This window comes from Callithrix jacchus, chromosome 3, assembly GCF_049354715.1.
Source record: "Callithrix jacchus isolate 240 chromosome 3, calJac240_pri, whole genome shotgun sequence".
NCBI classification, from domain to species: Eukaryota; Metazoa; Chordata; class Mammalia; order Primates; family Cebidae; genus Callithrix; species Callithrix jacchus.
In genome coordinates this window covers 116,330,788-116,353,221 of record NC_133504.1, presented here as the reverse complement: position 1 = coordinate 116,353,221, position 22,434 = coordinate 116,330,788, and the positions used below count along the sequence as shown (strand labels likewise).

The 22,434-nt window shown below is 36.2% G+C and overlaps 1 protein-coding gene and 1 long non-coding RNA gene across 29 annotated transcripts in view; one reads left to right on the top strand and one right to left on the bottom strand.

The window, feature by feature from the left end:
- The window catches only part of RASGEF1B (RasGEF domain family member 1B), a 655,029-nt gene that overhangs the window by 98,943 nt on the left and 533,652 nt on the right, over positions 1-22,434 (bottom strand). The window lies entirely within an intron of this gene.
- On the top strand, positions 362-19,315 carry LOC144581804 (uncharacterized). Its single transcript, XR_013533053.1, has 5 exons — positions 362-465; positions 3,703-3,836; positions 6,142-6,288; positions 14,404-14,515; positions 19,134-19,315. It is a non-coding gene; the product is annotated as an uncharacterized LOC144581804 (long non-coding RNA).

Genomic DNA, 22,434 nt, shown 5'->3' with positions numbered 1-22,434 from the left:
GCAGTCAAGCTGAGGCTAGGCAGCAAGGGGAAATTCAAGGGAATAAACACCATACTGTAATCTCAGCCACCTCCCCATCTCCCACTGTTCTTTAATCAAACTAATTGGAAGTCAGAGAGTGAGGGAGCTCCTTGATGCAGGCTAGAAAGATCAGCTCCCAGGGCACAGCACAAGGTGAAGAAGGATAAAGTACATCTGAAGGAGTAAATGGAAAATACCTTGCAGAGTATGAAGCAGATCATACCATCTTACTGGCCAATTAAAGGATTGAGGTACTGGTTTTTCTGAAAGTGATAGGCAGCCAGGGAATAATGTGATCAGATTTGCTATTCATAAAGGAAGGCTATTCTCACATATAAGCAGACTGGAGCCACTCATGGAGGATACAGGAAGCTCAAATGGAGGTATAGTGATGGACCCAGTGAGAGAAGGTGGTAGAATTAATTAATCTGGTGGTTGTGGAAGGTGAGTAGATAAAGAGTTTGCACTGGTTTGCAAATGGGAAATGTGAAAGAGGGTATGAGAAGTGTCAGAGAATTCTAGATTTGGGTTTGTATAACTAGATGGATAATGGTGCCATTTCCTGAAGAAAGGCCAGGTTTGAGAGTTGGAAAAGGTCATGAACTTGGTTTTGGACACAGTGAGTCCTTAAGATAATCAGCTATAAATTAAATCAGCACCTACACTTAAGTAGGTATTTAACAGCCTACCTTATATTACACCCAACAAGGCTCTGTGTTAGGCATCTTGTATATTTCCTCCAATCTTCAAACAGAGGCAGAGATTTTATTTTTCTCACTTTATGGAGAAGAAAACTGAAGCTCAGAGATATAAAATTATCTGCTTAAGTTCATTACTGAAACCCAGACATTTTAACTCCAGCTGGAGTTCTTTGTACTGCTATATCTGCAAGTAATGGATCCATCAGAGAATCCTGTAGAAAGGTTGAGAAAAAGTGAAAGGATTTCTGTAATGAGATCTTGTTTCATATTGGGGAGAATGTAGGCCTTCTCTCACTGAATTCTAAAGTAGGCTCATGTGAATTTCAATTAATCAATCAAATCAGTACTCACTGAGCAATTATTATATACCTATCACTTTGTTGGCTATTGTAAAGAGATTATAAGTAAGATAAGATGATTCTTGATTCAGTGGCTTAAAATTTAGTTGGGGAAGCAAATATATACACAGAAAACACTCTTAGATGTGATAACATTATGTGCTGATATAACAAAAAGACAGACAGTAGGACTGACACCTTGAGAAAGGATAGTATATATTATGATAAAGTCTTATTTAGGGGAGCGTTCCATTGTATATACAAAAGGAAATTGATGACAGGGAGAAATTGATGACGTGTTGATGGTCTAAGAAAACAACATCCAGCAATTGAACGTTGATCTGCATATTGAATAATAAGTGACATTTGTATGGTACCTTATGTTTGGCAAGGTACTTAATATGCTTTATCTTATTTGACAACTAAGCAAAGCCGAATTTTCGCCGGAATGTTATACTGGATAACATACTTACATACTTCCCCACAGAGGAAAAAATAACGTGTTGGTTTTCAACACATTTATAAACAAATAATCAGTCTTAGGTACTTAGGCAGTAAGAGGGAGGCCATTGTTGTGATATTGTGTAACTATGTCGTTATGTAGAAATGATGACAGTTGTAAGAATAATTAACATGGATTGAGCCTTTCCTATTCATCTGGTACTAGTCCATGTACTTACATGTGTCAAACTGCTTAATACTATAAAAATCCCATGAAGAAGATAAAATTATTTCCATATTATAGATTAGGAAATTTAGGCACAAATGTCTAAATTGCCTGAGGTCACATAACTAGTAAATGACAGACCTGGGCTTTGAACCCAAGAAGTCTGGCTTCAGAGCTCTCACAGTTAATTGCTGCTCTTTCCAAAATGTAAATTGTCTCTTATATAAACATTGTTTCTTAAGTAAAAATTGTAAGACTGCCAATAATTTACTAACAAAAATAAAGGAAAATGTAAACATTGATCAAAACTGCTTAATAAAATCATATAAAAGGGAGGAAGATAATGAACAATCAAAAATCTGTTAAAAGATTTAGCAATTGAAATATTTCTAGCTTTTTGACTAGTCTTCAAAAAGAGAAAGGAAGGTTAAAAAGGTGATTAATTTATGATGTAAGTCTAACTCAATGTTATCATAATTATAAAATTCTTTTTAATCCTAAAAATATTTCCAGCTTTACTTAGAGAGGAAACTAGAAGTTCTTTTAATATAGAATAATTCCATTTCCTAAGCAAGAGAGAGAGGGTCTAGAGACAAACAGAATATTCTAAGATCTCAGGCACCTCATTGAGGGTTCTAAATTTATTGATCATACTAGGTGTGAGACGAGCAAGGGGAAAGCAGCAGCAGAATAGGTTCTTTTAACTCTACTCTCTTTGAAGTGAGGATACCTAGTACCCAGATGCCCCCAGCTTTGGAGAATTCTTTCACAACAGGAAGGAATGTTGTCCCTTGAGGCTTGAAGGTACCAGTATTTTGAGGTAGAAAATGATCAACCTCCATCAGCTCTGATAAAATCTAAAAAGGAACTCTTAGGACTTCTTTGCTTTTGAGGTTAGATGAAAGAGACTTTTCTCCAATGTTCCCCTCAAGAAGCTAGAATATGGAATTTTCTCCTAAATTATCTTCATGCAGTCAAAGATAGGTGGGCGCAGATCTGTTATCGGTATTTTTGTCTGCTATTTAGAGTTAGAAAGTCACAGGGGAGGTGATGCTCAGGTGTAAGGTCTGTGGGTGTTTAGCTTTCTTACTCCTAATCTAGAAAGTCACCTACTATTTCCTATTACAAAGAAAGTAAAATTTATTTTTCTCATTATGATGACAAAATTTAATTACTTTCCAAAGTAATTTGAAGAATTATTTATCTTGTGCTGGACTTCTTCAAAATTCAGAGATAAAAGACTCCTAAATATGTGGAACTTTTTTTTTCTCATTGAGGAGCTTCACTAATATGGAAGACAAAATCTTATAATCATAGTGATTGTAACAAATAAAAAACACTGTGCATAAATATTTTGTGGATTTTACTACACAGTTTACTTCTAGTCCGAATAAAATTCATAATATTAAAAATAAGCATGCCATATATTTTTTTTAACCTGCCTGGAGTGCAGTGGTGCAATCTCAGCTCACTACAACCCTCTGCCTCCCAGGCTCAAGTGATCCTGCCTGCTCAGCCTCCTCCTTAGCTGGGACTACAGGCATGCACCACCACACCTAGCTAATTTTTGTATTTTTTTTTTTTTGGTAGAGATGGGGTTTTGCCATATTGCCCAGGCTAGTGGTCTGTCAAGGGATCTGTCCACCTTGGCCTTTTAAAGCATTGTGATTACAGGCATAAACCTGGCCAGCATGCTATATTTTCTGACCTTGTAATTCATTTCTGACTGTAAGACTTAAAGTAGTGTTTTTCAAATTGTGATTTGCAATACAGAGGGAAAGAAATCAGTATGGTGAGCCTCTCACCAAATGCCAGTTAAACACTACAAAGTAAAAATGAAATAGAATGGACAAGAATAGAAATATTAGAGTATTTCATATACAGTAAGAATATTATTTTATTAAACTTTGTTAAAATTATTTATGTTTGTATGTGTATTGGGATACAACATAAAATGTTTTGTTTTTTTTTTAAGATGGAGTTTCACTCTTGTCACCTAGACTGGTGTGCAAAGGTGCGATCTCAGCTCACAGCAACCTTTGCCTCCCACGTTCAAGTCATTCTCCTGCCTCAGCCTCTGGGATTACAGGTGCCCACCACCATGCCCAGGTAATTTTTGTATTTTTAGTAGAGACAGGGTTTCAAGAAGCTGATCTGGAACTCCGGACGTCAGGTGATTGGCTGGCCTCACCCTCCCAAAGTGCTGGGATTATAGACATGAGCCACTACGCCAGCCAAAATATATTTGTTTTTTATAACAGTAAAAACAAATTGAAATCCACTGTCCTAGAAAAATTCCTGGACAAGTGCATCAGCCTAGTCCTGATTATTTTTCCTTCACAAATTCAAAATGCCACTGTCAAGATTCACTAATAAATTTTGATGTAGTCACATAATGGAATATTATATAGCAGTGAATATGAGTAAATTACAGCTTAAACAACAGTATAGATGAGTCTTAGAAGCATAATATTGGAATGAAAAACCCAAATACAGAAAAATGCATACACTAAGATATCATTGCTATGCTACTCAAAAAACAAGCAAACCTTTTTTTTCATTTTTTCTGAAATAGGGTCTCATTCTGTTGTTCAGCCTAGAAGGCACTGGCATGATCATAGCACACTATAATTTCAAACTCCTGGGCTCAAGTGCTCTTCCCACCTGAACCTCTCAAGTAGCTAGGACTATATACGTGTGCCATTAGGCCCAGCTAATTTTCTTTCTTTTTTTTTTTTTTTTTTTTTTTTTTGCTAGAGGTTGGGTCTACCTGGTCTCAAATTCCTTGCCTCAAGGAATTCTACCAGCTCAGGATCCTAAAGTGCCAGGATGACAAGTGTGAGTCACTACCCTAGCCAAAATTTAATATTTTATTGACTAGTGATACATGCTTATATGATAAACTATTAAAATTAAGCCATAGAGTAGACAAACATAAAATCTGGAATTGTAGTTACCTTTGTGTGGAGATCGGGGAGAAAGTGGAGGAGATAAGGAAAGAGCACACAAGAGGTTTCCATAGTGTTGTTAATATTCTATTTCTTGAGCTAGAAGATGGGTTTTATTGTTTCAAAACTTAAATATATTCTTAATTTTGTGTTATATTGTTTTGATTGTATCCAACAATAAGAAGTGAACTTGTTGAACTTGATAAGAAAATAAATCCACTTTAAAAAAAAAAAAAAAGTCTGGTAACTAGACTAACTGTTAATAAAACTAACTGTGTTTTATTCCTAAAACACAGCACCTTTCCCTATGATGGAGTGATCAATAAGAAATATCCCAGATAACTCACCTAAAAGTAAGATTGGCTTTCAACTAGCTTCCTGGAAATAACAGAATAAATAAAGAGCATTTTCTCAAAATTGCAGACCCTCCTCTATGACTTTGCATAATGTTCTTCTTTTCATTGCCTCAGTTTCTCCAGCTGCAAGGAAAAATTACATGTAACTGGATTCTTGCTCTCTCTCTCTCTCTCTCTCTCCTCCTCTAATCTTCACAAAAAGAAAAAAGAAAAAAAAAGGCTAAGCATTTCTATAGCAGTGCTTCACAAACTTGCTATTTGTTGGACCTACCATCAAAGGACTCTTAAATGGCTACCAAAATACCTAGCTCCAATCCAAACCCCCAGCTCATTTCATAGTTCAGCTCTTTTGCTATAATGGAGCAAAGCGATTCTTGAATGTGTAGAAAAGCTGTCTGCAGTTTGCTGTCCTCATAGAATTAAATTTTTTTAAATGTTAAGTTAACATTAAAAATGTTTTTTAAGCAGAGAGTCTTATGTACATGCAACCTCTCTTCCTCAATGTAACTACACACAATTCTCAAATCAAACAGTCTGTGTTCCAAATTTATTGGAGAGTTAGTTATTTGGGATGCAAATTATCTTTTCCAAAGGAGATGACGTTAGAAATGATGGAACAGGTCTCTAAAGGGGAAAGCGCTGATAGTTGCCCTAGTCCTTCTTGCCTCTAGGGCCTCAGCAGGGTAAAAGGATTTGGTGGGGAAGACAAAGGGGCAAGAATCTACAGTCAGCAGAAATGTCCTATAAAGAAAAGCTATTATATGCAAGGTTGGGGCATGTCCCTCCGGGGATACTGCTCAGTGGCACTCAGTCCTGGGCAGCCGACAGTGAGAATAGGGAGAATATGAAAAGGAGGGCCTTTCACTGCAGGATGCCAGTGTCAAGAGAGACTTTCAAAGGCAGGCAGACCAGATGGGACTTCAGTGGGTGTCTGCAGGACCTCTTTGAAAGTACTGAAGAAAAAGTAACCTCCAGGGGTGTTGGAAATTAAAAAGTATGTTCAAACCTTTGTCTACTAAACTGATCAAAGTTCCCAGAGAGGGAAAACTACTATGTTTAGCTGACATGAACTTATTTTGTTGTTGTTTTCTTTTGCTCCTTTTTAATAAGGTGGTAAAAATCCCTGGTACCTACAGCTACAACTCAATCCTGGTGGTCAGCCAGCCCAACACCACAGACCTAAACTAAAAGCAATGAAAGCATGGCCATAGCAGAGAAACAAGAGTGATACTGACGGGAGAGGACCTGCAGGTCATGGTAAGATTCTATTTATGTGTTAAATACTATTATTCATTGTCACCAACATGAAATTCTCTCTAGCATAAAAAAGGTCCATTCAGTTGACAGCACTGACTAAGCATATTTAAGATGCTGAGTATCAGTCACGTGGCTGCGTAAGGCTGCCCAGGAGATCCTGGGCATTTGTGGAAGCAGCTCTATGCCTAAGAGCTTGTCAGTTCCACTTTTGGTGAAATGGTCCAGGTAAATTTACACGGACAACTGAATAAATATTAACAACATGCTTTTTATATTTCCTTGTAATGATTCAGAGTAAAACTGTGGTTACTCAATAGTTTTCAAAGTTGTCATTTTAAAATACTAAGATTTTGATGGGGAAGAATGAACTAAGATAAAATTTAGGTCTACCTCAATACAATTATGCAAATTAGCAAAGGCACTATGATGAGAACCTGAAAACTATTAGATTACATCTTTAAAAAATATGTTATGGTGAAAACATGTTTTTACAAATTCATTCTTGTCTTCAGCCTTGAGACAATTCTCTAGGTTCTTATTCTGAACTACCAACCAAGTCAGTCTCTCCTTCCCTCCTTCCCCCTTCCCTCCCCTCTCCCCTCATCTTTTCCCTTCTATTTCATATAATAATTACTGAGAATTAATGTAGTGTTTGGGATGATGTAAAGGAATGAACAGCAACAGCAAGAGCTATAATCATTTTCTTAAATAAAAAAAGGTAGGCAAGAATTTTGCTGATGCATCTCCAACATGATCTAAAAGCCAAATGTAAGAGTGAAAACTGGCCAGGCCTGGTGGCTCATGCCTATAACCCCAGCACTTTGGGAGGCTGAGGTGGGCACATCACCTGAGGTCAGGAGTTCAAGACTAGCCTGAGCAACATGGCAAAACCCTGGCTCTACTAAAAATACAAAAATTAGCTGGGCATGGTAGTGTATGCCTGTAAACCCAGCTACTTGGGAGGCTAAGGCAGAAAAATTGCTTGAACCTGGGAGGCAGAGGTTGTGGTGAGCTGAGATTGCACATTGCACTCCAGCCTGGGAGATAGAATAGGACTCCATCTAAAAAAAAAAAAAAAAAAAGAGAGAAAATTGTCATTGGATCATAAGTTCCAAATGACAAATCTAGGTGATTCTTTACAAGTTTGACACTGAGTTCATGATTAGTAGAAGCAAAGTTTTAGAGAGAAACAGTAGTGTAAGAATTAGTGTATCTAAGAGTAAAGACATTTTATTAGCTTACACTCCAGAAAGTCAATCCTTTAAATAAATCAAGACTAAACCATCACTTCTAAACACACTAACATCCCCAGGTAAAGGCAATGCAAAATACTTTACAAAAGATTCATGAATTATAATCCACTCATACCGTTAGATAAGTATTTTATAGGCACTGGATGTTTTTAACCTCAAAATCCTTAGTTACTCATGAAATCAACACACTCAAAGTCTTCATTCAATCAGACATATAGATGAGTTGATTGATTCATTCCAGAAATATGTACTAAATGGCCCTGCATGAGGTTCTGTGAAGGAGGCAATGATAAATCAGGTGCAGACCTCATTTTTCTAGGGACTTTGTGTCTAATGGGGGAAATCAGAAATCCCCATAAATAACTGGGCCACAAGCAAAAGGAGCTGAGCATCACAAGAGAAGGATGGGTGACAAATCAGGGACAAGCAGATGTGATAAACTTTAGACAGGAAAGAAACAGACTGGCTAAGAACTAGACATATAGGTTGGACAGGAAGTGCAATCCAGACAGAGGAAAAGTATAAACAAAGCTATAATTTAGGCAACTGCAAGCAGCTCAGATTCACTGGCATGAAAGGGAAAACCAAGAAATATTATAGGAAAGGACTCAATGAATCCTTCATGGAAAGAAGGATTAAGAACATCAGATTGAGGAGACAAGTTGAACAGCTTAGATCCTGGCTCACAGGTGACACACTTCTTTCCCTACATGTACCTCATCCTGGCCATTGTTTAACATCTAACTCTTCTTTACAGATTGAGACTTTAGTACATAAGGAAGTATATTAGGACATGAACCTATGAGTTTAAGGTAGGTTGTAGAGTAACACACATAATGTGTTATTTTCTTTTGCTGTATGTTTACAAAGAAATAACATCACATAAATATGGTTGAACAAAATAATATATAAAAGAATGAGTGTGACCTAAAATGCAATAAAAAATTAAAAAAAAAAAGAATGAGTGTGTGGATGAATGGGTAGGCGGATATGTGATGGAGCTGTAATTGAATGGGTGCATGGAGGGTTGGACCTGTGAGTGGCTGAGCGTATAGGTGGACAGGTGAATGGACAGGTGAATGGTAGTAAGCAGATAAGTAGGTGGATGAATGCTGAGTGTCTGGCTTACTCGGTACCTAAAGCAGTTGGGTGATTTTTCTATGATCCTATAATTAGGTAGTCAATAACAAATCAAAAAAAGGTCAATAATATATAATTATTTGCTAGTAAAATTTTAGTCTGGCTATAGGAGCCCAGGATCTTTTAAAGTACGCTTATGAAGTGAGCACATCCTTCACTGTACATTATAACAGAACTTAAAAGACACAGGTCCTTCATTTCCCAAGCCATTTATCCCTTCCTGAAATAGTATAGGAATTAAAGTTTTCCTAAAAACAACCTAAGTGAAAGAAGCCCAAACCACTGCAAAGGTAAAGTAAATTTACCTTTTAGATTTAGTGATTTTTAAAAGTGATATTCACCATCCTATAGAATGAGGAGATTCAGCTATATTAACAGTCTCAAAAATTGTAGAAAATGAAGTTTATTTTATTTTCTTCTTTTTTTTAAATTATATTTTAAGTTCTGAGATACATGTGCCCAATGTGCAGGTTTGTTACATAAGTATACATGTGCCATGGTGGTTTGCTGTACCCATCACCCTGTAATCTACATTAGGTATTTCTCTAAAGCTAACACTCCCCTTGCCTCCCATCCCCCAACAGACCCCATTGTGTGATGCTCCCCTCCCTGTGCCCACATGTTCTAATTGTTCAACTCTCACTTATTAGTGAGAATATCTGGGTGTTTGGTGTTCTGTTCCTGTTTTAGTTTCCTGAGAATGATGGTTTCCAGCTTCATCCATGTCCCAGCAAAGGACATGAATTCATTCTTTTTCATGACTGCATAGTATTTTGTGGTATATTTGTGCCACATTTTCTTTATGTAGTCTATCATTGATGGGCATTTGGGTTGATTCCAAGTCTTTGCTATTGTGAATAGTGCTGCAATAAACATGTGTGCATGTGTCTTTATAATAGAATGACTTATTTTTTTGGATATATACCCAGTAATGGGATTGCTGGATCAAGTGATACTTCTAGTTCTAGAACCTTGAGGAATTGCCATACTGTCTTCCGCAATGATTGAACTAATTTACACTCCCACCAACAGTATAAAAGTGATTTTACTTCTCCAGATTCTATCCAGCATCTGTTGTTTCCTGACATTTTAAAAATTGCCATTCTAATTGGCATGAGATAGTATCTCACTGTGGTTTTAATTTGCATTTCTCTAATGACCAGTGATCATGACCTTTTTAAATATAAGTTTGTTAGCCACATAAATGTCTTATTTTGAAAAGTATCTATTCATATCTTTTGTACACTTTTTGTTTTTTTCTTGTAAATTTGTTTAAGTTCATTGTAGATTCTAGATATTAGCCTTTGTCAGATGGACAGATTGCAACAGTTTTCTCTCATTCTGTAGGTTGCCTGTTCACTCTCCACCCCAGATCAACAGAATATACATTATTTTCAGCACCACATAGCACTTATCCTAAAGCCAACCACATAATTGAAAGTAAAACACTCCTCGGCAAATGCAAAAGAACAGAAATAATAACAAAGGTTTCTAAGACCACAGTGCAATCAAATTAGAATTGAGGATTAAGAAACTCACTCAAAATCGTACAACTACAGGGAAACTGAACAACCTGCTTCTGCATGATGACTGGGGAAATAATGAAATTAAGGCAGAAATAAGTAAGTTCTTTGAAACCAATGAGAACAAAGACACAATGTACCAGAATCTCTGGGACACAGCTAAAGCAGTGTTTAGAGGAAAATTTACAGCTAAATGCCCACTAAAGAAAACAGGAAAGATCTAAAATCAACACTCTATCATCACAATTGAAAGAACTAGAGAAGAAATGGCAAACAAATTCAAAAGCTAGCAGAAGATAAGAAATAACTAAGAGCAGGACTGAAAGAGATAGAGACACGAAAAGCCCTTTAAAAAATCAATGAATCCAGTGGCTGGTGTTTTGAAAAGATTAACAAAATAGACCACTAGCCAGACTAATAAAGAAGAAAAGATAAAAGAATCAAATAGACACAAAATAAAAAATGATTAAAAGGATATCACCACTGATCCCACAGAAATACAAACTACCATCAGAGGACAGTATAAACACCTCTATGCAAGTAAACTAGAAAATCTACAAGAAATGGATAAATTCTTGGACACATATACCCTCTCTAGACTAAACTAGGAAGAAGTCAAATCCCTGAATAGACCAATAACAAGTTCTGAAATTGAAGCAGTAATTAATAGCCTACCAACCAAAAAAAAAAGCCCAGGACCAGATGGATTCATAGCTGAAGTCTACCAGAGGTACAAGGAATAGCTGGTACCATTCTTTCTGAAACAATTCCAAACAATAGAAAAAGAGGGACTGCTACTCAACTCATTTTGTGAGGCCAGCATTATCCTGATACCAAAACCTGGCAGAGATGCAACAAAAAAGGAAAATTTCAGGCCAATATCCCTGATGAACATTAATGCAAAAATCCTCAATACAATAACAGCAAACTGAATCCATTAGTACATTAAAAAGCTTATCCACCATGATCAAATTGGCTTCATCCCTGGAATACAAGGCTGGTTCAATATACTCAAATCAATAAATGTAATCCATCACATAAACAGAACCAAAGACCAAACCACATGACTCTCTCAATAGATGCAGAAAAGGCCTTTGATAAAATTCAACACCTCTTCATGCTAAAAACATTCAATAAACTAGGTATTGAAGGAATATCTCTCAAAATAATAAAAGCTATTTATGACAAACCCTCAGCCAGTATCATACTGAATAGGCAAAAGCTGGAAGCATTCCCTTTGAAAACCAGCACAGGACAAGGATGCCTCTCTCACTACTCCTATTCAGCATAATATTGGAAGTTCTCACCAGAGCAATCAGGCAACAGAAAGAAATAAAGCATATTCAAATAGGAAGGCAGGAAGTCAAATTATCTTTGTTTGCAGATAACATGATTGTACATTTAGAAAACCCCAGTCATCTCAGCCCAAAATCTTAAGCTGGTAAGACATTTCAGCAAAGTCTCAGGATACAAAATCAATGTGCAAAAATCACAAGCATTCCTATACACCAAGAATAGACAGAGAGCCAAATCATGAGCAAATTCCCATTCACAAGTGCTACAAAGAGAATAAAATATCTAGGAATACAACTTACAAAGGATGTGAGGAACCTCTTCAAGGAGAACTACAAACCACTGCTCAAGGAAATAAGAGAGGACACAAACAGATGGAAAAACATTCCATGCTCATAGATAGGAAGAATCAACATTGTGAAAATGGCCATAATGCCCAAAGTAATTTATAGATTCAGTGCTATTCCATCAAGCTACCATTGACTTTCTTCACAGAATTAGAAAAAAATCACTTTAAATTTCACAAGGAACCAAAAAAGAACTGTATAGCTAAGGCAATCCTAAGCAAAAAGAACAAAGCTGGAGTCATCATGCTACCTGACTTCAAGCTAGACTACAAGGCTACAGTAACCAAAACAGCATGATACTGGTACCAAAACAGACATATAAGCCAATGGAACAGAACAGAGGCCTCAGAAATAATGACACACATCTACAACCATCTGATCTTTGACAAAACTGACAAAAACAAACAATGGGGAAAGGATTGCCTATTTAATAAATGGTGCTGGGAAAACAGGCTAGCCATATGCAGAAAACTGAAACTAGACCCCTTCCTTACATCTTATACAAAAATTAACTCAAGATGAATTAAAGATTTAAATGTAAGTTCTAAAACCATAAAAACCCTAGAAGAAACCTAGGCACTACCATTCCAGACAGGCATGGGCAAAGACTTCATGACTAAAACACCAAAGGCAATGGCAACAAAAGTCAAAATTGACAAATGGGATCTAATTAAACTAAAGAGCTTCTTCTCAGCAAAAGAAGTTTATTTTCAAAACCAACAAATACCAACCAATTCATTACTCACCCAAACAGTCAACCAAAAACCTTAAAAAATGACTGTATGTAAGGGGGCACAATTCACCACTGAAATAAGGTTTTAAGAAAAACACCCCTGCTATTCAAAATGTGGGCTTTGGACCAACTGGATCAGCATCATGTTGGAAATGCAGAACCTCAGGTGCCATTCTATACTCAGTAAAATGCATTTTTATATGCACATTTTAGTTTGAGAGTACTACTAGATGTTCTTCATAAAAATTCAAAATGTATGTAGTGTTATGTATTGTTTAATTTTGTTTAATTCAATGTTAACCAATGTTATTTGATCATACATTCTTTTTTTTAATAGAATACTCATTTAACATTGCATAGAAATTGTGGAACAGTTTGAGTGATGTTGAGGTAATAACTAAAGTTCTTCCAAAGAAAGCATGTTATGCCTGTGTTAACTACATAGACATAGATACACACACACACACATACACACACACATGGGCGTACACACACACACACACATGGGCATACACACACACATAGGTATATATAGATATATATCAATTAAACTATTATCTATATATCTAGTAAAAGTAGTCATAATTCTGTGTACACATTTAATAAAACATAAAAGGAAAATGGATTTATTAGATTTGAGAAAAATGGTGGAATGTAATATTAAGTTCCTGGTTAAGAGAAGAAATTTTGTGAAAAGTCAGTCAAGACATCAGTGTCTACTGGGGTACATTTCTGTGGGGCTAGGATTTCCTTTGCTTTTCAAGATCTTTTCCAAAACATTCATTCTTAATAGGGACTAATTTTTATGTACTTTCTTCCACTTGTTCCTATTCAAATATGTTATTCTTAGAAGGCAAATATGTTGCTTTGGGGGCCGTTAACATTTCCAAGGCTTTTAAGAATGTTAGTTTTTATGTGAAGCTTCCTTGGACAAGTTCAAACTGATGATAAGGATTTGGACTTAATTTGATGTTATTGGAAGTAATCTGAAGATAACAATCCTTCTGAGTGGTGGTGGTTCAATCATTTAAGCCAATATTTCAAACAGGAAATTATACTTTGCCTTTATATTCTCTTAGTGTCTATTGAAATGCACAAGAATTTCACCCCTTTCACCCAAAAAAAGCACATGGATATAAGATGGTAGCTCTTTTTATTTCAGAGACCAAAAGCTTGAGAATAGAAAGGGCTTTGTCATTGCCGATCTCACTTTATTCTACACAACCTTAGGAATGAGCAGGAATAAGAGTGAAGCCATGCTACGGCTGTAAGAAAGCGTGGTAGATGAGATCATTTCAGGTGGTATAGGCAGATATTTTATTATAACGGTCACGAATTTACGTGAGAAAAGATATAATCAGTACAGCCTATGTGTCACTTCCTAGATATTATCATTTAGAATGAGGTTAAGTTCAAAAAGTGAGGCCATTTTAGAAAGCAAATAACATTAGAGGTGTGTATACAATAAAAATTAGGACTGTGGTAATGTAAGGACTGCAACGTGGGAAATACCCCTCTAAGCCAATCCTTTTGTTCTGCAAATGGAAATGAAGCCCTCCATACATGGAAGTTAATGGGATTAGGGCCCAGCAATTTTTACTTCTCAGAATCAAATTTAAATCCCTATAATAGACTCAGATAAAAATACCTTAAGTGTGTCTAAAATATCTTTAAGATATAGAAGTCATCAATCACAATGAATGTCTACTTCCCCAGATTTTAGACAATTGATTATATGCATATAGCTCATATTATTCAGGATTCTCCAAAGCATTCAGATGCATTCTAATAGTAAAGTAAAATAACTTCTCCCTCCTTTTGAATAGGTTGGATTTACCTTACTTTAGATATGAACACTGTCATTGGGATTTGCTTCATACCTGTTACTACTGCTCTGAAGGCTGGTTTCTCCTGCCATTTGAAGATGGAAATAAACAAGTAAGATTCCACCTCCAGTTTATTATACAAAGCATTAAACAAAGACTCTATGTCATTTAACTTTGCAGTGCCTTGGTTTCCCCATATGTGAAATACCACTTAATGAATTGATCTCTAAGGTAACTTCTAGCTTCAAAGTTTAACTTTACAATTATTAAAAAATAAATTAAACCCATAAATAGCTGAACTTCCAGAGAAATATGTTATTAAATATTAAACCATCATTATTTTAGTGCCCAACATGTTACAGGTAACCAACAAACCTTGTCTCATTTAATCTTCCCGGACACATACACAATTCCTATTTCACATATGCAGAAATTGAGGTTCAGAAGGCTGCAGTGACTTATTCAAAATGACACAGTCAGTACGTAGTGGAGCTGAGATTTGCAGCCACATCTCCTTTTCTTCAAAGTCTACTCCCTAACCTCTGCCAAATTACCATACTATGGTCAAAATATTATCATTACCTTTTAGGAATAGCTACTGGGCAGAATTACAGAAAAAAATCTTTTTGTTTGTCAATTTGTCAATACAGCTAGAAAAACACCCTAAGGACTGCCCAACTGATAAAAAATATTGAGAACATATGTCATTTTGAAATGACTTCCTTAAATATATGGAATAGATTATTGATATGAATGCTGATCAAATTCAATTTAGATGTGAATTTTCCAGTTGAGAAACCCCAAGCTCTAATACTGATCCAGGCTACGGAGAGTAAGAAATTAAATCTTATTTGTTTGAGAAAGGGTCTCAGTCCATCACCCAGGCTGGAGTGCAGTAGCATGATCTCAGAGCCCACTGTAGCCTCGACCTCCTAGGCTAAAGCAATCCTCCCACTTTAGCCTCCTAAGTAGCTAGGACTACAGGCATGCACCAGCACATCTGGCTAACTAAAAAAATTTTTTTTAGAATGGGATCTCACTGTGCTTCCCAGGCAGCTGGTCTGGAGCTTCTGGGATCAAGCAATTCTCCCAAAGCGCTGAGATTACAGGCATAAACCACTGTGTCCAGTTCTAAATCTGATTCTTGAGAGGCAAAAGAATAGAAAACATATGAATATTCTAATGCATATAAAAGTATTTCCATAGTTGCAGGATTACAGTATATTTTATTTCATTGAAAATAGGTGACAAATATTACTACCATCTGTAAGAGAATAACTGTTTATGACAGAAAAATTGAAATGAATCATAAAATTTGGGAAATGTCTAAAATTATAATGATAATATTTATAAATGAAAAGCTACATTTTATAGTAAAATAAAAATTGTGTAGGTATGTTTAAGCATATATTATTTTTAGGTGCTGAGTCAAAAATCAAATAAAAAATGTATCAAGTAGCATCTATTTATTGGAACAGACTTTAAATGTAAACTGTACACAGATTTTGCATTACCTTTTGAAATAACAACTTAGCTGAAATAAATTCTCTTTGAGACCAAACAGTTTGATCTTCAAGGTGATTTTGAGGTGGCAAGAAAGAGAATTTTTTGGGGATACACAGAATCAGCTTAAGATAATGGCATTGGCTTTGAAAAATAATTTCAGGAGTAATCTTCATTTCTAGCTGCAGGCTTACTCTTCACTATATTCCAAACTCAGAGCTCACAGAAATTAACAAAAAATAATTTTAAATGCTTGAACTAGCACATTAATACCTCGTGACAACAGTAGCTTGTTTATTTTAACTGATATTCATTTAAATAGCAACATGCAAAATGTCAGCGTTTCAAGTGGATTAATCAGTTGATATCCCTAATATAATCATCCATTTTGGACAAGGTGCTGATGAACACATGCTCAGATTGAAAGTAAAATGAGGGTAACTATAATTTTCCCAAGGGCCATAAGCTTAAGCATATGAATGAGATCACTTAATAATCTAATTTTCACTGGCTTCACCTACATGAGGCAGTTTCTCAATAGCCATGTGAAGCTTCCCCAGTGTCAAACATTTCTGGGAGTCCCGAGACACTATCTCGTGCTCTCATATGTAATCATGAGTAGATGCCTGCTGGGCATTGCGGCTCCTCTGACAATGCTCAGCAAAGCACCACAGCCTCTCCTGCTGCTCCACAAGGCCCAGCTCTGGCTGGTGTGCTTCACTAATACTATATCACACCACTGTGCTGGTTTTCCAGGGTGCATGACACTCCTCTGCCTCACCCTGTTAGGCACACTGATTTCCTGGGCCTCAACAGTGTATGAGCAGTATCTGGGTTGTATAGGAAAAGGGATTACGATCCACCCTGACTCCCACCTGGTTACAATGGATAAGGTACAGACTCTAGGAACTGAAAGCTAGTTTATGATGACTTGTGGGTTTATTAGTAAACCAGATTTATTAGCAATCTGGGCAAGTGCCCAAGAGGCCTGAACCACAGTAACTTGGATTGGACAATGCAATTTGGATCCAAAGCCAAAGTGTGTCATTGCATCCCCACTCACATTCAGGCCCTGGAGTCATCTGGAGCCTGGGTGGACTGGGAGGGTAAGGAAGAAATAGATCTTCAGAGCAAACTTGCCATCAAGCCAGGTGCAGGAAACATCACAGTCCTGTCCCATTTGACCCCCTTACTGGCTGGCCAGAGTGTAAAGAGGAAAGAGTAAAAGGTTGACTCTCTCTCACTGTGCTTTATCCCATGGAAGCAGAGGGCTGCAGAATGTGAGCGCCACTGCTAGCACAAAAGTCATAAAGAGCAAGAAACTTGTACAGGAGCAGTGACTTTTAACACAGGGACATTCTTCTTAACAGGAGGCTGTCACCAGTCCAAGGAGCTACCCTTCTCCTTTGTAGGGAAGCAGGGATGGGGTTGGCAGGGAAGCTAGAAGCTTTCTTTCAAAGCCACAGCCCTGAGGGGAAGAAGTTTCCTCCTCTGTAAAAACATGACGATGGTAGATTAAATTTCTTCCTTTGAGACTAGGCAGTTGATGAAGTGCTGCTGAGGAAAGAGCAGAGGGAAAATGGCTGAGCCTGCTTCGTGTTATACTCTATTTGAGGGATCCCAAAGCACTCTAGTCTTTGCCTCCCAAGTGTTAGAAAGTTTATTAAGAGAGTTCTTTCAGCTTTGGCTTATCATCTTCCTGCCTTGCTGGTCTAATGAACTGGCAGAGAAGACAATCCAAGTGGCAGCCACTAGTGCAGAGAGCCCTCTTTCCTTCCAAAGAAAGAAAATGCCATTGGTGCATTCACTGACCTGCCACACTTGGCTATTTTCCCTTAGAATTAATTCTCTTCCAGTCCCCATCCTCCCTGAAAATCTTTGCAGCAGACCAAGAATTTACCAAACACACACACACACACTATATATATATATATATATATATATATATAGTCAGCAATAATTATCATTAGTGTATTTTCACCAAGAGTCTCTTCCTCACTCAATACAAAGACAACTTGTGGGTCTGTCCTGCAAGTTAACTAGACTTTGCCAGCCGTGTCTACACTTAAACAGTGAATCTGACCCAGGCCCAAGTTGTCATTCCCAACTCTGCTTATATCATAATCTCATTTTGTAAGCAGGTACAGCAACAAGAGCTGGTTTACTTAAGGAGAACTGACCTTTGAGACACTTAAAATGTGAAACTAACAAAGAAGATAGAGAAGTTCAAGAAGTCATTTAAATGGAAGAGTCTATTAATTCATCTATTCATTATTTTACTCAGCATTTATTTAGTACTTTTGTAACTGCTAAATACAGTGTGTAAAGGTAAAAAAAAATAATATTTACTTCCTGTCCTTAAGGATCTTACAGTCTAGATATAAAGGCAGACATGTAAACAGGAAAATGATACCTACCATAAATCCTTTTCCACAAAATGTGGGCATAATACATTTTATAAAAATGAAACATGATAAATGCTATAACAGACACACGAAGTGCTTTAAAGTACAAGAAGAAACTAATTTTTGCTATAATTTTTACTATTTTTACTAGAATCATTAGGCAGTCCCTAAATTGGAAAGATTTGTGAACATATAAAAAGTGATAAGTACTTAGGCTTAACTTTTTCATACATGACTATTCTAGGCCTGAATTTCTAGTATAGTATTTCCTGAAGGTACTTATATTTTTAAGTTTATTTATGAAATAATTGTGGTAGAGATGACTAGTGATGACCTTTGGGTTATGCCAATGGAGATTTTATAAAGTAAGCTCATTTATTGAGAAGTCATCAGAACATCTTGGACTTGTGGAAAAACACAGTTATTATTTATTGATAAATTATGTCCTGCTTATGTAACTGATCTGCTATGTTAAAGCATTAAAATAACATTTTGGAAAATCAAACAAATATCTTTCTACAAATAGAAAGGATCATTTAAAGGTTTTTAATTTGTTTGTTTCTTGCTTTTAGTTTTCTGAGATAAAAATTAAAGAATTAAAAATATTACTTACAGTTAACAAGTTTTAAATTACTTAGAAGTCACTATAGCTCATTTGATCTATATTATTTTTCTGAACTGGTGGGACAAATCTCTACATCCATACAGACAGCTTCTAAATATCAATGAATTGAAGGATTTGGGAATATGGTTTACTGATTGTATCATGTTGCTTTAGTTTTTACCTTGCTTTTCTTTATTCAGTCTTACTTTTCATTTCAGTCGCCTTTTTCCAGCCTTGTCTGTTCATGCCTTGGGCTCTTCAGTGGTACACTGGAATCTTGTTTAACTCTTTGGTGGACATCAGTTTCAGTAAGTGATTCTGTGTCTCTCTCTTCGGAAACCTGGTATACACCCCTCCTTACAGACAATATTCACGTATAGAATAGACACACTTAGTATAAAGTAGAAATTGATACAAACAAAAAAGTAAATGAATCTAATGTTTATGGGAATTCATGTTTCATATAATTAGTGATCACGTATGGTAAAACATCTATGGTTTCTTCTGCCAGTAGCACCCTGGTTTTTCCTTGTAGACTTATCCATTCCTAACTCAGTTCATATTACCAGACAGCCAATGACAATGGTGTATCACAGGAACCACAGTGTGTGTACCAGAAGTGGTCACATGAGCCAAGAAGGGTTCATTAGAGCCAGCCCTGAGACTTCTGCAGGAACTAATGAGTTGGGGTTTCTGTTTTGTCAGAGTAAGCTTGGAGCTGTTTGAACCAATCTGCTGCCTAAGAATAAGACCAGCACAAAGAAAGCAAAGTCAAGAGCTGGAAAGAGAAAGACATCCTGGTCCTGATAATATTGTTTGAGCCCCTAGATATAGCTGGTTCTGAGGCTAGCGTAATCTTATATATTTCGGAAAAGTGAGCCAATAAATTGCTAAGTTTATTATAGAATATTATCTTTATGCTTCAAGTTCACCTTTATCATATTGATTTTTTTAATTGTCTCTTATTTGTTTCCCCTACTAGATTTGAAATGCCTTGAGATCAGAATTCCCACTAGCTGGCAAATAACAGATACTCAATAAATATTTCTTTGACAAACAATTAAGAATCTATCCTTAAAATGAAAATCACACAGCTAGATATTTAGCAACATTGATAATATATATTAACATTTTTCAATAAGGGCTAGATTTTATATTGATCAAATTATCATATTTGTGGGGGAAAAATGGAATACTACTTGGCTTAAAAATACCTGCGAAAGACTGCACCAATAAAAATTCTGCTAATAAAATTTCAAAAATAAAAGATATGTGGAGAAAAATCACACCTTTCATTATAATTAAAGTTACTGGTATTGTAAATACTGACCAACAGGGTACCTACATGAAGTCTCACAATCTAGTTTCTACTCTGCTTACTTGTATTAGTCCATTCTCACACTGCTATAAAGAACTACCTGTGACTGGGTAATTTATAAAGATTGACTCACAGTGCCATAGGCTCAACAAAAAGTATAACCGGGAGGTCTCAGGAAAATTACAATCATGGTGGAAGGTGAAGGGGAAGCAAGCTCATCTTACCATGGCAGAGCAGGAGAGAGGGCTGGAAAAGGAGAGAAGTTGTGGGGGCGCCACACACTTTTAAACCTGCAGATCTTGTGAGAACTGACTCACTAGCATGAGAACAGCATAGGGAAATCTGTCCCTGGGATCCAATCACCTCCCACCAGTACCTCCCCCAACACTGGGAATTACAATTCAACATGAGATTTGGGTGGGGACACAGAGCCAAACCCTATTACTACTCTAACAAATGAATGGCAAAGTTATATAATATGTAACAACTCCAGTATACAATTTCACTTGACTCTATCTCTGTTGGGATAATTGTAGAAATCACACTTCATTCAACTAAATGTATATTTAACCATTCGGAGAGTTTCCTTTTGTGTCCCACCCTGAAAAGTCTTTAAAGAGAAGACTAGAAATATTATTACCTGTCACTGCTTGAACTACCTGTTGGTGGGGTCTATTTATCTATGAAATTTCCGGGTAAATAAGGATTAATAACTAAGATCAGTAATTCACAAAACATAATTTGCCATTCATGATAAGCAGTGTTTAGAGTGGCAGGTAGAGGTAGAGTCTAATCAAAAAACTTTATTTGAGTGAGGAGTTCTTCATTTGAATATTATAGGTTTTTTCTGTTTTTAAATCAGTAAAAGAAACTGGTCCTAGAAGCTCCAGTGATCTAAGTGACAGTGACTTTGTGCATTTTTTGTTGTTGTTGTTTGCTTGAATACATTTAAATTAGTACACTCTGACACATCATTTGCATGAAATCTGCACCATACTTACTCATTATAGTGAAATTATACCCTTCCTGAGGTGGGAGGTGGGGGTAACTACTCTGAAGATAATTTTCACCGAAATCTAACCAAAATTCATTAAGTGGATTGTGACAAGATTATAAATGATATGAAAAATAGCAATCTAACATTTGTTCATCAACTTTAAGAAAATGGTTTGCCTATACAAATTTTTGGAACTTTTAAAAGATAGCATATTCTACCTTCCTATGGTCCTCTGAATTAAAGCGTAATGAACAGGAAAGAAAAGGAAAATAATGCAACTGAGTGCTAAGGCAGAACATCTTGTGAAAAGCAACTAATGAATGTAGAGTATATACTAAATATCAAGTGCAGAATTTCATAGGGCCAACAGGGTAACAGTCTGTATTTTTCACTTACACAGGCGAGGTGGATTTTGCAATTACCAGTTGCATTAAGTGCACCAAACACAATTTCAAAAATATACCCAATACCTATAATAAACCTATACTCTACTTCCTCTATCATGAAGGACTCATGCCTCAAAGGAATAACTATACAAAAATGAACAAGCATACACTTCCCTGGAATATCCAGCAGATCCCCTTTCCACAATCAATACAAACTTTTACTCAACAAAGGGTGAGGCTCAGCCATCAGTAGGTGTGGAATTGTTCCAGTCTCTCAAGGTAGTTGACTCTGGGTTTTCTTTCTTCACTTGGAGTTTTTGTTTAACTGAAGTCTAACTGAAAGTTCAATGTTGAATGACTTCTAGCCAACAGACCTTCAAGATTGCCTTTAAGATTGCTTGGCTTCATTTTGGGAAAGAGACTTTAAAGCATTTTTTATTATATGATTTCCATCATCTTTCCTGGTTTAGAAAGTTGAGTTCTGTGTGATTCTGTGAGCTGACATTTGGCATGCTTTGTTCTTTGGTGGTAAGAATTATTCAGCAAGTCATTGTATTGTTTGCTTTCTGAATTCTAATTCTAACATTTTAACTTTGGAAGGCAAGCAAACTTACTTATTGTTTTAAAGTTTTTACTTCATATGATGTATCTTAATTTTTATAAATATGTTTGTTTGCTTGCATGTTTGTTTTTGTGAAATTCTATTTGTCCAGTTCTTCTTAATCCTTTGGGATAAGTCAATTATTTAGTAAGAGGCTTCTGTGCCACTTCCTTGCAATAACAAGCAAACACTTCTTTTATTTTTTTTTAATGAATAA